The sequence below is a fragment of the Sus scrofa genome, chromosome 2 (assembly GCF_000003025.6).
Source record: "Sus scrofa isolate TJ Tabasco breed Duroc chromosome 2, Sscrofa11.1, whole genome shotgun sequence".
Taxonomy (NCBI): Eukaryota; Metazoa; Chordata; class Mammalia; order Artiodactyla; family Suidae; genus Sus; species Sus scrofa.
In genome coordinates, this window is record NC_010444.4 from 77,148,497 (window position 1) to 77,164,006 (window position 15,510).

Here is a 15,510-nt window from a genome sequence, read left to right on the forward strand (position 1 = left end):
CCGAGCTGGGACCAGTAAGGGACAGTTTCCCAAGCAGAGCCACCGCTATGCCACACACAGGGACATCTGGTCTGTGGACAAACCAGGCTGCCCTCAACGGTCAAGGCCCAGGGTCATCGCTGGGCCTAGTGTTCCTTCAGTATCAGACAAGGGCTGTAGCTGGGGACGGGTGGCTGGCTCAGCTGGCTCAGCCGATCCTTGCCTGGCCGTGTCTTGGACCATCCTCAGAGAGTGGCTGCAGGCACCAGGACCCTGGCACAGGAACCCACCCCCAAGCCCTTCCCTGCCATTCCTCAACCAGGGGGGAAAACAAGGAAGAGAGGATGGGAGAAGGAAATTTCCTCCAAGTTCATTTTGGCAAGATTTCTGCCCTGCTCTTCCTCCTCCGCCTCCAGGCAGCCCTCCTGACTTGCCCTCCAGATAGGCCCACCACTGGATCACATCCCTCCCCTGCTCCAAACTCTGCCATGGCTCCCCAAGGACCTCAGGAAGAAGACAAAACATCCCCTTGTGGCCCACCAAGCCCACAGTGCCCTCCTTACACCAGCTTTCTCCCAGCCCCCTACCCCCTGGCTCCAGCCACATGGGCCACCCAGAGGACCCACAAACACTCTGGGCTGCACCACACCTTGGGGCCTTTGCACCAACTATACTTTCTGCCTAGGGTCACTTTAAGACACTCCTCTCCTTTAAGAACTCAGTTCAAATGACACCTCCTCCGAGAAGGCTCCTATTCCTTCCCTCAGATCTCATCAAGACAGACAGGGAGAGAGAGAGGCAGAGAGACAAAGAGACAGCTCTTTGCAGCTTACTGACTGAAAGCTCCCTGAGGGCAGGCACTGGGCTCTCTTCATTTTTATTTCATTTCATTTTATTTATTTTTGTCTTTGTAGGGCCATACCCATGGCATATAGAAGTTCCCAGGTTAGGGGGCTGGTGTAGCTGCCAGCCTACACCACAGCCACAGCAATGTGGGATCCCAACCACATCTGTGACCTATACCATATCTTGTGGCAACATCGGATCCTTAACCCACTGAGCGAGGCCAGGGATCGAACACTCATCCTCATGGATACTAGTCAGATTCTTAACCCGCTGAGCCACAACAGGAACTCCCAAATTGGTTTATTTCTAGACTCCGTTTATGACAACAGTCATGGGATGAGGACCCACCGTAATGACCTCATTGTAACTGGATCACATTTGCGAGGACCCTATTTCCAAATGTGGTCCTAGTCCAGGGGTGGGCGTGAACACATCCTTCTGGGGACGTGACGCCACTGGTAACAGCATGTCAGCCAGTCTGGGTCTCCCCCCTCTGCCCCCTGCACCAGGACCCTCAGCCCCCACCCACCCCTGGGGGACTGGGGAGATGCTGTGAACACCTAAGGGTTGGGCCCGGGGCTCCCCTGTCTGAGATACTGCAACCTGAAATTGAGGATCCCCTTAGCTCCAGAGTCAGGCTGGGTGGCCCTTCCTGGAGTCCCAGGAAGCCTGGGCCCAGCAGAGCCCAAGGCTGTCCGAGCCCTTTCCTGAGCCGCTGCAGCCATGCCAGGCACACAGCAGGCTCTCACAGATGGGGGCACCCCAGAGCTTCTGGATACTGAGAGCAGACATGAGGTGCCTCTGCCCCCCCCACCCCGTCCCAATAAGGCAGCATCCCCTCACTCTTGACCCCAGACTTAGAAGAGTCAGGTGGCCACCCGCCTGAGGCCATGGAAGAGATCAGGGTCAGCCTAGGCAGGGGGCTCAGGGAGGTGGGTTCAGGAAGGCCGGGAATGAGGCTGCCAGCTGGGAAACCTCGTCCACAGCCCTGCTTCTCCTGTGTGTCGCTGTGTCTGTCCCTCTTTGTGTGTGTCTCTCTCTCCCTGCCTCCCAACCCCAGGGGGTCCCTTCTGGTTTCCATCTAGCACAGCCTCCGCTTGGTCTCAGACTTCTCCTTCAGGAGGACAAGGATTCACTCCGGGATGGGCAAGGGCAGGGACTTAAGCCAACCCCTCCTCACCGGGGAATGCGGATGCAGATTGCCAGACTTCCAGCCGGCGGGGGGCCCTGAACCTGCTAGCTGCCTCTGCCCCTCACCTCCGCTGCTGTGGACAAGGGGGCTGCAGGCACCTGGCAGGTGTGGCCTACACCCAGACCAGGCTCAGGACCCCCACCCACCCTGCTCTCCCCACAGTTTCCCACTTCTACACAGCAGATGCAAAACTGCCCCTCTGAGACCACCCCTCCAATATCAGGGACCACAGGGAGGGAGATCACTTTCTGGAGGTCTGAACAGAAAACTGAGGGATCATGGACAGAGGGACACCTCCTTCACACACCTAGCCTGCCCTCCAACGACAGTGGTGACTGAGACTCCCATCTGCAGCAGCATGCAAGCCATGACCACCTATGTAGTTGCCTTTAGGTGGAAAGCCGGTGTGCCCAGAAAGACACGGGGCCCACAGCCCTAATTCTGCACAAGGCTTCTCCCTGAGGCCACAGACACCCTGCTTTGGGTGGGGACCCATACTTTGCTTTTGGCCTCAGTGGGTCTTGACCTTGCGTGACGGTTAAATGCACAAGGCAACAGATGAGTAAAAGATTTTCAAGAGCAGTATTCCCTTCATAAACTCCAACAGAGGGACAAGCAGCCCAAGTGCCCATCAGTGATGGACAGACAAACACACGTGTCCTTTGCACACGGGAGCATCGCTCAGCCCTGAAGAGGAGAGAAGCCCGACACTCACTACCACGTGACGGACCTGGAGACCACGACGCTCAGTGAGAGAAGCAGACACAGAAGGACACAGTGTGGGACTCCATGGATGGGAAACATCCAGAACAGGCACATCCACAGACAGAGAATGAGTTCCGGTTGTCAGGGGCTTGGAGGGGAGAAGGAAGAGGAGTAACTGCTGATGGGAACAGGGCTTCTTTCGGGAAGGATGAAAATGTTCTAGAATCAATTGTGTGGTTGGACACATAACCTTGGGAATATATTAAAACAAATGAATAATACACTTCAAATGAATGAATAGTATGGTATGTGAGTGTCTGAATAATGTCTAAACCATGACATTCCCTCCTGGCCTGTGCCCCTGTCCTCCCTGACTTTGGAAGTCCACACTCAGATAAGGCACAGCTTCACCTTTACCCAAGGCCACATGCAAGGAAGCTTGTCTGGAAACCTTGCAAGGTAGTGAGCCTCCCATCTCCAGAGGCATGCAAGCAGAATGGAGTGAGCTATGGGTGGGGCTCCCTGCCCTGGGTGACTCAGGCCTAGCATTGAAAATCCTGGCTGCTCTAACTCCCCAGTACCTCGGACCCTCCTGCCTGGTGAGGGTCCCAGGCATGAGTTCTCTGCTGAGATGGCACCACGGCACCAGGGCCTCTGCCATCGCATACACACACACATATATGTTCACATGCACACATGGAACTGTTTGGGGATTTTTCCCTTCTTTTCTTCAAGTAAAGGAGCCTGTCATGGTCACGGGGCATCGGTGACACCATGGATTTCACGGTGCTTTCATCACCGCCCGCCCTGCTCACAAAGGCCCGTCTAAGCCCTCTCCTCTATTCTCCATGTGGGAGCCTCCTCATTTCCTATTAACTTCAAAAGTCCCAATCCCATTAGGGTGGGGGCAGAGGGACAGTGGCCAGCCAGGGGCCCTGGTGACCCTCATTAGGCCGGGGATGTTCCCAGATCTTAGATGGCCTCTGACAACCACCCTCCCCACCTTACCTCTGGAATTAGTGGTGGGACGCTGAGCCGCCCGCAAGGGCCCTTCCTTTAGGGCAGGAACACCAAGCGGGCCTCAGGGTCTGGGCACCTGAGTTAAGACGTGGCTCTCTGAAGCCCTGACTCACATCGTATCCCCTGAAACTGCATCTCCTTACCCAGAAGACGGGGCCACCCCACTTCCCCAATTGCTGCCACCCAAACCTTCCTCACTGAGCCGGGACCCGCCCCCCCGTGGCCAGGAGTTCCCCCATATCTCTGTGTGGCATTAGGGATGTCTCTGCCCTGGAAACCAGATTAACCCTGAGGGCGGTGAGAGCCATGGGATTGAGGCAGGGGAGGATCACAGTTTGATTGAGGGTTTTGATTGGGGATTTTGATTGGGGGTGCCCTGGTTGCCCCAGGAGGGAGGGAGAATGGGGTAGTTAGACGGCCTGACCTCAAGCAGAGTTCTGGGTGAGGGAAGGGGACAGATGCCACCTGTGGTACAAGGTGGGGGTGGGGAGGGGGCGGATCCTTGAGGGACCCCAGCCTGTCGGCACTGGCCCACCCCGAGGAAGGGTGGGATTTGGCTGCCTACCTACGACAGACACGAATCTGACCCTGACCAACATGGAGAAAGGACAAGACAAAATGGGAATTTCCATGCACAGGAGCATTACTAAGCCCTGAAAAGGAGAGAAGCACCGACACGCGCTACCATGACGAACCTGGAGACCACGATTCTGAGTGAGAGAAGCAGACACAGAAGGACACACAGTTGTGACTCCATGGATGGGAAATGTCCAGAACAGACACAGAGAGTGGGTTCCTGGTTGTCACTCCCCCACTCTCACTCACCATGGCTCCCCAGTGCCCTCTGCATAAAACTCTACTCCCCCCCATGGCCTGCGAAGGCCTGCTCCACCTCTGTCACCAGCCTGCAGTCCCCCTAGGTAGCGAGAAGCTGTCCCCTCTGTGCAGAAAGCTCACCCAGCCCAGTATCCCTCATACTTCAGGCTGCAGCTGAAATGTCACCTCCTCAGAGAAGCCCAACTGTCCACCCTGTCACTCGGTCTTTGCCCATGGTTGAGTGGGGAGGGGTCCTGAGGACCTGAGAGGATCCCCGCAGCCTGAGCAGCGCGCCAACTCAGAAGGACCCTCGTAGCCCCTGTCAGCAGGTGGGGCCTCCAGCCTCAGTTTCCCCAGCTGCCAGCCTGCAGGCAGTCCTGGGAATTGACGATTCTGTTTGAGTCCCGCATCCACACCGGCACCAGCGTGGCCGGGTCAGGGGTCGCAGGTCAAGGTCGGCAATCATGGGTCTTTACCCGCCCTCCGGACACGGCCCCTCCTGCTCCGGGCGCGCGCACCCGTGGCAGACTGCCCCACCCACAGGCAGTCCTCCCCTGTTAGGGCCGCTCTTTGCAGGGCAGGGGGCTCAAGCGCGAGGGATCGCAGGCGTCCCTCTGGTAGTCCCCGCACCCTGCGTCCGCTCTGGGCCTCGGCAGCTCCGGAGCGCTCATCCGCCCGCACCGTCTCTACTGGCCTCCTCGCTCCACCTAGCGGCGGCCGGAGCCTGGAGCCACTCGGGGCCCAGGGAGGGCGCAATGTCCGGGTGCGGAGCAAGGTCGGGCGCACAGGAGGACAGTGGCCCAGGAAAGGCGCAGGCCCGTGCACAGGGGGCCGACCTCTGTCAGGTGCACCGCGCGCCCAGGCCAGAGCAGGGCTGCAGGAGCGAGGGCTTCACAGCCGTGAGAGGTGGGGCTTCATCTGTTCCCTGCTCACCTTAGGCTGAGAAACAAGAGTCCCCTACTTGTTACAGGGCAGGCAACTGAGGCACAAAAGGGACAGGCATGCCACCAAGGTCACTCGAAAGGGCAGGCGAGTTCAAACCAAATTCCACAAACTCCTGACCCCGTTTGTCCTTCCTCAACCCAGAAACTGAGGGGGGCTGGGGGGCCCGGAGGTGGGTAAGTGGAGGTGGGAGAGGTGTATGGATAGGAATGTGTGGTGGTGGCTGAGGGTCCACTGCAGAAGATACTGTCCTCATCATCCTGCCTGGAACCCTAGGACAGATCTCAGCTAGGACCAAACCCAGTTCTGCCACTGTCCCCCCAGAAACCTTGGCCAGCAACTCCCCTCTGCGGCCTCAGCTTCCTCATGTGTAAAATGGGCATCATTGTTGTGAGGTTCCAGGAAGATGGGACAGGTAAAGCCAACAGGTCAATGTTTGGTATATAGTACGCACTAAATAAATGTAGACGTTGATTACCATTGAGTAATATTATCTCCAGGCTTTCCATGCTCCTCCTGCCCCCCTTCTTTATCTTTTCCTGCCCCTTGTGTTCCCCCAGGACCCTGTGCTCCTGCTGCCTCAGGGCCTTTGCACGTGCTGTGCCCCCCGACCCCCCACACCCAACAGTCCCCTTACCCTGATTAACTCCAGCTCAATTTTGTCTACTTTGGTTCCCACTGTGTCCCCAGCATTCCACACGGGATCAGGCACAGTTGGCACTCAAGAAATGCATGAGGTTGGATGAAACAGGTCTGGTCCCAGACCGCCCTTCCCTACCTCGTCATTCCATTATTCCTGAGACACTGAAGCCCAGAAAGGCATGGCGTCCCCAGACCCAGGTGCCCAGGACCTGGTAGGGCAAGCTGAGGAAGCCACCACCACCTCCCCCTCCCCAACCCCAGCCCCTGAGGAGGGTCAGGCTGCAGAGGCAGAGACCAGGCCAAATTGAAATTGATCGTGGGGAACAGCTCGGCAGGGTGGAACAGACACGCGGCCGCTGGGGAGCACAGGGGCGCCCGAGCGTGCGAACGCATCCCAGCCAGCAATGGAGAATCGTTTAATCTTCAGCGAAGGCTCCTAGCGGCAGCCTCCAAGGAGCTGGGAGGCTAAGTCGCTGCAGCTGCCAGAAACAGACACCTCCCTCTCTTCATTCCTTCACCCCTTTCTTCCTCAAGCATTTAACAAGCATCTGGTTATTAATTGTCTTAGTTTCTCCTTAGCCAGCCCTGCCAGGTCAGCAGAAGTGGAAAGAGGTGAAACTCTCCTGCACGGTGGCCCAAGGTCAGGACCAGAGCGAGTCAAGCACCATCCTAGGTGGCATCTGTACAGTGCCTGCTGTGTGCCTAGCCATGGACTCAGCCCAAGTAATGTGGTTCCTTATTTTATCCTTGCACCAGCCCTTGTTAATATCACCCTTGATCATTGGGGGAGGCCCAGAGAGGAAGCTTTTGCCACTATTTCCGTGGCTCTTGTCCATCCAGGTGGGAAAAACTGTCTTGAAGACAGTGGGAGCTATGGAGGAGTCTAGAGCAGGGGAAGGCGGGCAGGTCAGAAAGCCCCTGCCCACACTCCAGGTGAGGGTCTCCTGGGATCTTCCCAGAGGGACACTGGGCCATGTACCTCCCTAGTCATCCCCTACCCCAGAGGGTGCACTGAGGCAGAGACAGTGAGGAGCCAAACATCCAGTGAGACTGTGGGCGGCCTTCCAAGACCAGCCAGACTTCCCATGAACTTTCCATTTTCAGGCTCAGAGAAAGCAGCTGCTGACCTCCGGTCACCAGCCTAGAGGTGTCAGGGCCTGGGGACTTCCAAGGGCTCTGCCTGCCCTCAGTTTCTCCTGCAGACCTCCGCGGGGTGGTGACCGGACACGTGGCCAATGGGGCAGCCGTGTTCCCTGCAGCCCCTGTGACCCTGACCCGGAAGCCCCCCTTGGCGACTGGGGCGGGGGTCACACCCCGGCCCATTTCTCAGGGCCCCTCCCAGTGAGGGCCTCAACCCTGGGATTAGGGGGCTGGGGTTAGGGGTCAACAGAATTTGCCTCGGCTCCTTTCAGGCTGCTAGCAGATCCGTTCTCCCTGCCACCTCGAATTTCCTGGACAAAGGCTCAGTGGAGGGACCGGGTGGAGGGCTAGGCCCAACACCCCTGGGAAAACTGCGGCAGCTCAGGGAGGGTGTCTGCCCCCACCCCAGCCACCTCTGCCCACACAGTCCCCCTCAATCCTCCAACAACAGGCAGCTGCGGCGGCTACGCCCATGCTGCAGATGGGGAAACTGAGGCTGTGGGAGGGACTCAGCCAAGCTGCTGGGCCGGGAAGCCGCTCTGCTGAGGGTCCCGTCGTGTTTGGTGCTGGCTCCACCAGCAGTGGCCACGGCTGAGCGCGGGAATGGGGGCTGCGCGATGGAGGCGGCGTCCGTGACGGGGGGGGGGGGGGGGGGGTGGCTGGCAGCGGACAAAGGCGGGCAGGCCGGGCCCGCGGGGGCGCGTTCCGCTCGTCAGCGTCGGTTCCACTTGAGTCCATCCTGGACAGGCCAGAATAATCCCTCCCGCGACCGCTGCTGGGCCGTGACGACTTGAAGGGACCCCGCGGGCCTGACTGACGGCCAGACCAGTGGGGGGGCGCCTGGAGCCCCCCAACACGCCCCCCCCAGGGCTGGGAACAGCATCAAGCCGTCGCTGATGACGACAGGGGGAAACCAAGTCACAGGGAGGCACTCGCAACCTCTCATATCACACAGCAAGACCCAGCAGCCCACAAAGGCCCCAGACCCAAGGCCGGCCCCACCAGGCCTTCCCTACCCCGGCCGACCGCGCAGCCTCACCTGTGAGCTGGAGGAATTGGGGGGCCACCATGGTCCAGCTGAGTCATGGGAATCACTCGCCTCCTGTTCATTCCCCAGCACCTGTGCGGCAGGGACACGCAGGTGGCTGGATGGGAGCCAGGCCAGGGGCCCGGGGAAGACCGGGTAGAAACGGCTGTCTGCCATGTGCTTCGGTCTCTCTGGCTTGGGTACTGGCTCTGCAGGTCATGCCTCCTCCTTCCTACGTGGGTCCTGGAAGGGTTTCTGCCAGAGGGGACGGGTCCTGGGAGGAAGAAGAGCTGGACCAAAGGCCCAGTGGCAGGACGCTTAGCAGACTCTAGACTGTGAGGGTCCAGTGGGGTCTGCGGGAGTGTCGGGGCCAAGCTGGGGAAACTGACCTCAGAGGGTGGTCCCCCTTGGGAGTCAATGCTCCACAATGATGCTGGGAGGAAGACTGGGGCCCCCAGTGCTAAAACGCCAAGAGCCTCCTCCCACCACGGCCGTGGGCCTCCTGGGCTCCAGCCTTTACTCCCTTCACCTGGAGTGCCCTCCCCACTGACTCCTCTCCTTCTCCTGGGAACTGGAACTGCTCACGCAGGTGGCATTTTATCTCCCACCAAACCCCAGGCCCGGGCCCGTGCTCCCTCCTTCTTGGTTACCCTTTGGCCTCAGCACTAGGCTTGGCAAACAGTAGGTGCTCAATAAAGACATTCCGAAACTACAAAGGAATAGGAGCTGCTTAAAAAGGCCTTGGTTCCAGGCACCCTGGTCATGACCCTGGGATCCTGCTCCTCCACTGAGGGTCCTGGGTGCTCTGACCAGGGCAAAGACCTTGTCCCTCGTACACTTGTCCCCTCTGTTTGAGATCCGTGGAGGCTGCCTCCCCTCGGTGGGAATGCGCAGGAGCGACAGAGAGCGGTGGCCCGTGCTTAGGATGGGTCCACTTGAGGGGGGGGTGCCCTGGGAGGGCTCCTTTCACTCTGTGTTCGGGCCTGTCTGGGCCTCAGTTTCCCTCGCTGGGAATGGGTGCCCTCTCCTGCAGAAGATCTTGTTCCCTCCGCCCGTCCCCTGGGGACTGCTCCCCCCAGCCCTCCGGAGGCTTCGCTCTGCTAATCCACCAGCCAGCCTGAGCCTCGGTTTCCCCTCCCAGCGGCCTAATCCTGGGATTGTCGGAGGCCGGTTTTACATACATTTAGAGGCTTTTCATAATAGATTTACTGGGCCCCAGAACGGCCCTTGCTGGGTGATTAGCTGCTCCTTAATTGAAAACTCCCTTCCCCCCTCTCCTTACTGCCCCTCTGAGCAGAACTCAGGCAGAGGGATGAGGACAGGGAGCACCCCACAGCTCTGTGGGCCCCCTGGGGGCCTCCCTGTGTGCTCACATAGGGTCCCCCTGGCTCTAACTTGACAAGGGTGGGGATAAGAGCACAGGACTTCACGAGGAAGTTCTGCTGCAGCTCCTGCCCTTGGGGGCCGAGCCAGGATTCAAACCTTTTCTGTCCCAGCCCTGCACCCAGCGCTACCACGGCCTGGGGTGGGGTCTCCCCAGTGTGATGGCTCCTGCCTGATTCACCAGGGCGCCCAACCGAGGAGTTGGTGTCAATCACACCTGGACCTGGACTAGGCACCCACCCTGGGGCTCAGATTTCAGGTCTCGGACCCAGATCTCACTCCCTGACCCCCTAAGATCCCCTGACTCTTCCCCTCCAATCCCCGTCCCTGGGAGCTCCAGGGGTGCAGAAATGTTCACCAGTAGAATAGGGGACACTCAGGGGCAAGAGCTAGTGACACATCCCCACTCCCAACCCTCAGCCATTGCTGCCAGGTCCCCAGCCGGGCGACTTAATTCCGCCTGTCACCAGGATGTGATCCGGGTTATTTATCTGGTGTATATATGTATTTTAATTTAAAGATCTGCCAGCCAGCACGGCTGACTCCTGCAGTGCCCCCGCTGCCCCCCTCATCTGAGAGAGGCTGTTCCCCACCACCTCTCCACACCCAGGGCCTTCCCGGAGGAATGAACACTGGAGAAGGAGGCCAGTGCCTCCAGCCTTGGCCTGCTGGTGAACAAGAGCACTTGATTTGGAGTCCAGGCGCAAAACACCCTCATTAAGTCATTCAACAAACATTTGATGAGGGTGACTGATGTTGTGACAGAGGCTGGGGCTGTGGGGGTAGGGACCAAAGGTCCTGCCCTTATGGGTCCCACCATTCAGGTCATTAGGAACTCCCTGGCTGAGCCCTCATCGTGGGTACATACCATAAGTCCATTTCCCAGATGAGCAAACTGAGGCTCTGAGAACAGTGGTGACTCCTCCGTGAGGGGTGGCAGAGGTTATGCTGGAACCTGGGTCTGTCAGATTCCTACAGCTGTGCCCTCAGCCAGGACAGCAACTAACCTCTATGTGCCTCAGTTTCCCTTCCTGGCCACAGGGCATCTAGGATGGCAGCCTGGGCTGGGCATGATGAATGATGTTAATAAAGGCCCCCTCGTGTGCAGGGACAGGGCAGGGCTGCTTCATTAACACTCCGGCCCAGAGGGGAGCACAATATTGCAAACCATAACTCTGGCACACCAGGCAGGGGGCAGAGAGGCAAGCATGGAGGGGGCCGTAAACTGTCCCCAGCCAGGGGCGGGCATTGCTGAGCGGGTCCCCAGAGGGAGGGCCCTTTCAAGGTGCCCCCCACAGGAGGGTAATAGCAGGCTCTAATCTTTGCCCTTTAAGGAGACCTTGCAAGGACCGGCCAGCCAAGGTGCCAACCCACTCCTGTGGCCCTGCCCAGAATAAAGAGTCCTGGCTGGCCTGTGCCACCAGCCTGGCTGCTGGAGCTGGAGTCCCGGTGGTCAGGCTGCCTCCCTCCCTATCCGCCCCAAGGCAATGGGGCAGCTCTGGCCTGACCCCTGGGTCCAACCTCTCCTCTAGGCTTAGCTTCTCACCTGTAAAATGGATCTCAGCTGGATCTCTTCTGCTCCAATAGGGGTAAACTGAGGCCCAGAAAGGAAAACACCTCCCCCTTCGGGAGTGGGGGTCCCAGTGGAGAGAGACTGAGTGGAGGTGGGGCCCTGGATCCTGCTGCACATTACAATGTTGGGGAAACTGAGTCTGGGGGAAGGAGGCGGCCTAGCCAAAGCTGTTAAACTGGACCTGACCCCCAACCCCCAGAGACTGGAGCTCACACCCCCTCTTTGCAAATGGGGAAACTGAGGCCCAGAGCGCGGAGCCCGGGGCGGGGGGTGGGGGGTGGGGGGAACCCTACCTAGGCCAAGGTGCTCTGGGGTGCAAGGGAGGGAGCCGGGCGGTGGGCCCGGTGGGCGGGGCTTCAGAGGAGTGATGGGGTGCCCGGCAGGGGAAGCGGCGCGGATCTGGGACCTCAGGTTCCGCGGAGTGAGGTGGGGGCCACCACGCTCCCCAGATGCGCCACCTAGCTCAGGGCCAAGGCCTTCTCGGGTGGGGGCTCCCTCAGCCTCGGCCTCCGCAGGCCTTCCCCCGCCGGCCTTCCCCCGCCTTCCGCCGGTCCCAGCGGCGGCCACAGGAGGCTTTTAAGCACTTAGAGGCGCAAACGTCACGTGCGGTTAGCGGCTGGCTCTTCAGCCCGCCCCCGCCCGAGGCTCCCGGGCCGACCACCCCCTCTCGCCTCTTCTTCCTCCCCCAGGCCACCGTCGGGGCTGGGACACCGCGCCTGACACCTGCCTCCGTTTCCTTCTCTTCAACAGGGACGCCCGGGAAGGGTCCGTGGATCCTGCAGACAAATCATGGAAGCCTTGAGGGAGGGAGAGAGGCTCGGTGGGTGGGTGGGTGGGGGCTCCTGGAGGCCACAGACAATAACTCCTTACTTCTCTCTGCCTCTCCGCCCTCCCCGCTCCTTTGGGGGCAGGAGCAAAGGGGAGCAGGTGGGATCCTGGAGGATTTTCCCACCCCCAGGGGGCTGCACTGTGGGGTCCTGGCCCAGGGAGTGGAACCCTGGCCCAGGGAGCGAGGCCTCACATCCTGGTGGGAGAACCTGTTTCCTGGAGGACAGGAGTGAAAGGGGGGGCCCTCCACCCAGGCCCCCACCCCTTCCTGCTGTTGGGGGGGGACCCAGGTCTCTTCTATCCCTGGCTGCCCAAGGCCCAGCCCAGGTCCAACCCCTGACTCCATGGAGGCCTGGGGCTCAGCCCAGATTCACCTCATGGACCTTCGAGGCCTGGTGAGGCCTCAGTTTCTCCACCTGCACGAGGGAGGGGGTCTCCTCCACCCCTCAGTGCCCCCCTTCCCCAGGGACTGCCTTGTCCATTAGGGCCCATCGATCGCCTCTGGGCCTCAGCCTCCATTTCCGGATCAATGGGGCGGGTCAGGGGCTGTGCGGTGGACCACCCCCTGGGAGAGTATCTCTCTCTCTCTGCCTCGGATGGAGGGGTCTCCCCCCCACAACACACATCCCTGCTTTGACCACGGAGCGGGCAGCCCTAGTTCCTGGCGCCCATAAGTGATTCCATAGCATGGAAAGGCTGGATGGGTGGGGTTTCTGCTCCATCAGGAGACAGTGCAGAGGAAGCACAGAAGAATCAGGGGCCTCCTGGACGCCTCCCTGGGGGGAAGCCAGGGTCCTCAGCTCCGCAGGCCTCCACCCAGAGTCCACTCCTCCCCAGCCACCAGTCCTGCCCTGAAGCCTCCTGTGGGTCCCCTTGCCCTCCCTCCCTCGCAGCCTCCAGAAAGATGGGGCAGAGACTTGCCCATCAGTCTGACTCCGTCCTGACATCTGCCCCATGCCCGCCCGGTGTTTGTGGTCTCTCCTTCTCCCTGGTCCACACCCAGCCCCAGGCCTAATGACCATCACCTGTACCATTATGTGGCCAGCAGCTCCCGAGGGGAAACTGAGGGTGAGAGGGGCTCCTGGTCCCTCCCCTGGCCCTCTCAGCCCCACCAGCCCGACTGCAGCCACTTAATTTCCGGCTTGTGTGTCATCTCTCAGTGATTTATGGCTCCTCAGGGGCTCCCAGGCTGTGAACTCACTTTTTATTTGTCGATCAGTGGCTGCCTGGCCACCTGCAACCTGGACCAGTGTCCCCAGTACCCTAGCCTCCTCTCGTGACTCATAAGCTCCTCAACTATGGGGCCCTGGAGGATACAGGGGCAGGCCCCACAGTCCTCATCCCAAGGCCACAGTATTGACTGAACACAGAAGGTACTCGCTAAATGCTGCCTGGGGGCGCTGACATGAGCACAGGAAACACAAGGGGTGGGGTGAGGTGGGAGGTCTCAGAGGGAGCAGGTGTTAGGAGGGAGGAGCAAGTGGGGGTTCTGAACAGGACATGAGCCCCAGAGGCCCTAAGACTGTGGCCTTGAGCACTGCGGCTATGGTCAAGGGAATTGCTCGGACCCCTGAAAGCCAGGGCAGTCGCCATCAGTTCAGAGGCAGGTATGAGCCCCTTTGTCACAGCCATGGGGGTGGGGGTGGGGGCGTGCAGGGACCAAGGGTGAGCAGCAGGGCTTCTCAGAGCCATAGACTAGATGGGGTCCCCAGGACACAGGGCAGGGGCTGCAGGGTGCCCTCATGTGACCGTGGGTATATTGACCCCTCCCCAAAACCAAGTTGGCCACGAACCTGAGGGGTGCCGGCTCCACTGGAGAGCAATCATCAGGACGTGGGAGGGACCTCGAGACTCCCCCCTCCTCACCTCTCCGACCCCCTGCCCACGCCGGGGCACTGGGGCAGCAGTAACCGGCTCAGGAGTGAAATCACTTCCCTCAGGAGGCTCAGGTTCATACGGCAGCCGCATACCAATAGCTGCCCTGGGGACACCCTGCTGCGCAAGGTGCAGCCTCAGGAATGAGTGGCCACTCAGCACAGTGAGGAGTGGCCAGCGATGGACAAGGTAGTTCCTGAGAAACCCAGGCTCCAAATGCAATTCATCTGTCATTACTGGTGGGTGTGGCCATGCAGTCCCTCCACAGACATGTAAGGGAGTATGGGAGGTGACAAGTCTGAGGGGAGACTTTTGACTGTAGGCCAGCTCCCTGCCCACTGGGGACTCCCAGTCCATGGGAAAGATGGATGAGTAAAGAGTCAGAGATGGGATAGCAGGAGGCGTAAAGTGAGGGTCATTTGGCCAGGGAGGTGGAGAAAGGACAGTGACCCACCTGAAGAGGCTGAGGGAGAGCCAGGCAGCGGTCTGCAGAAAGGGCACACCAGGTAGCAGCATGTGCATGCAAAGGCCCCGAGGTGGGAACAGAGCTATTTTTGTACTTAACCATCCAAGGTCTCCTTTTGTGTGACAACTTTGTCTCAAAAATAATAAATTCCCCTCAATAATTGGTAATAACTTATATGGGAAAAAAATCTGAAAAAGAATGGATGTGTGTACAGGTAGAACTGAATCACTTCGCTGTACACGTGAAACTGACACACTGTAAATCAACTATGATCAAGTTTAAAATTATAATAGTAATAGGGAGTTCCCGTCGTGGCTCAGTGGTTATGAACCCGACTAGTATCCATGAGGAGGTGGGTTCAATCCCTGGCCCTGCTCAGTGGGTTAAGGATCCAGCATTGCCGGGAGCTATGGTATAGGTCACAGATGTGGCTCAGATCCTGCATTGCTCTGCCTGTGGTATAGGCCGGCAGCTGCAACTCCAATATGACTCCCAGCCTGGGAACTTCCATATGATGCAGGTGCAGTCCTTAAAAATAAAAGCAAACAATAACAGTAATAGTAATAAAATGCTCATAATAGCTAAAATGAAACAACCTAAATGTCCATAAACTAGTTAATGGACAAACAAAATGCCACCCATCCGCAGACTGAAATATTATGCAGCCCCGAAGAGGAGAGAAGCAGCAACACTTGCTACCACATGAATGGACCCTGAGACTATAATGCTCAGTGAAAGAAGCAGACACAGAAGGACACACAGTGTGGGATTCCATGGATGGGAAACATCCAGAACAGGCACATCCACAGACATAGAGGACGGGTTCCTGGTTGTCAGGGGCTGGGGGAGGGAATAGGCATGACTGCTCATGGGGCCGAGGCTTCTTTGCGGGGGGTGGGGGGAGGGGGGGATGAGAACGTTCTGGAATTGGTTAGTGGTAGGGTGGTGGTTGCATGAATGTATAATTTGTGGAACTGTACTTTAAATGGATGGATTGTGCAGAATGTGAATGATATCTCTACCATTTTTTTTTTAAATAACAAAATCAGAGTTAGCTGCTAAGATTCTGCCTCCAA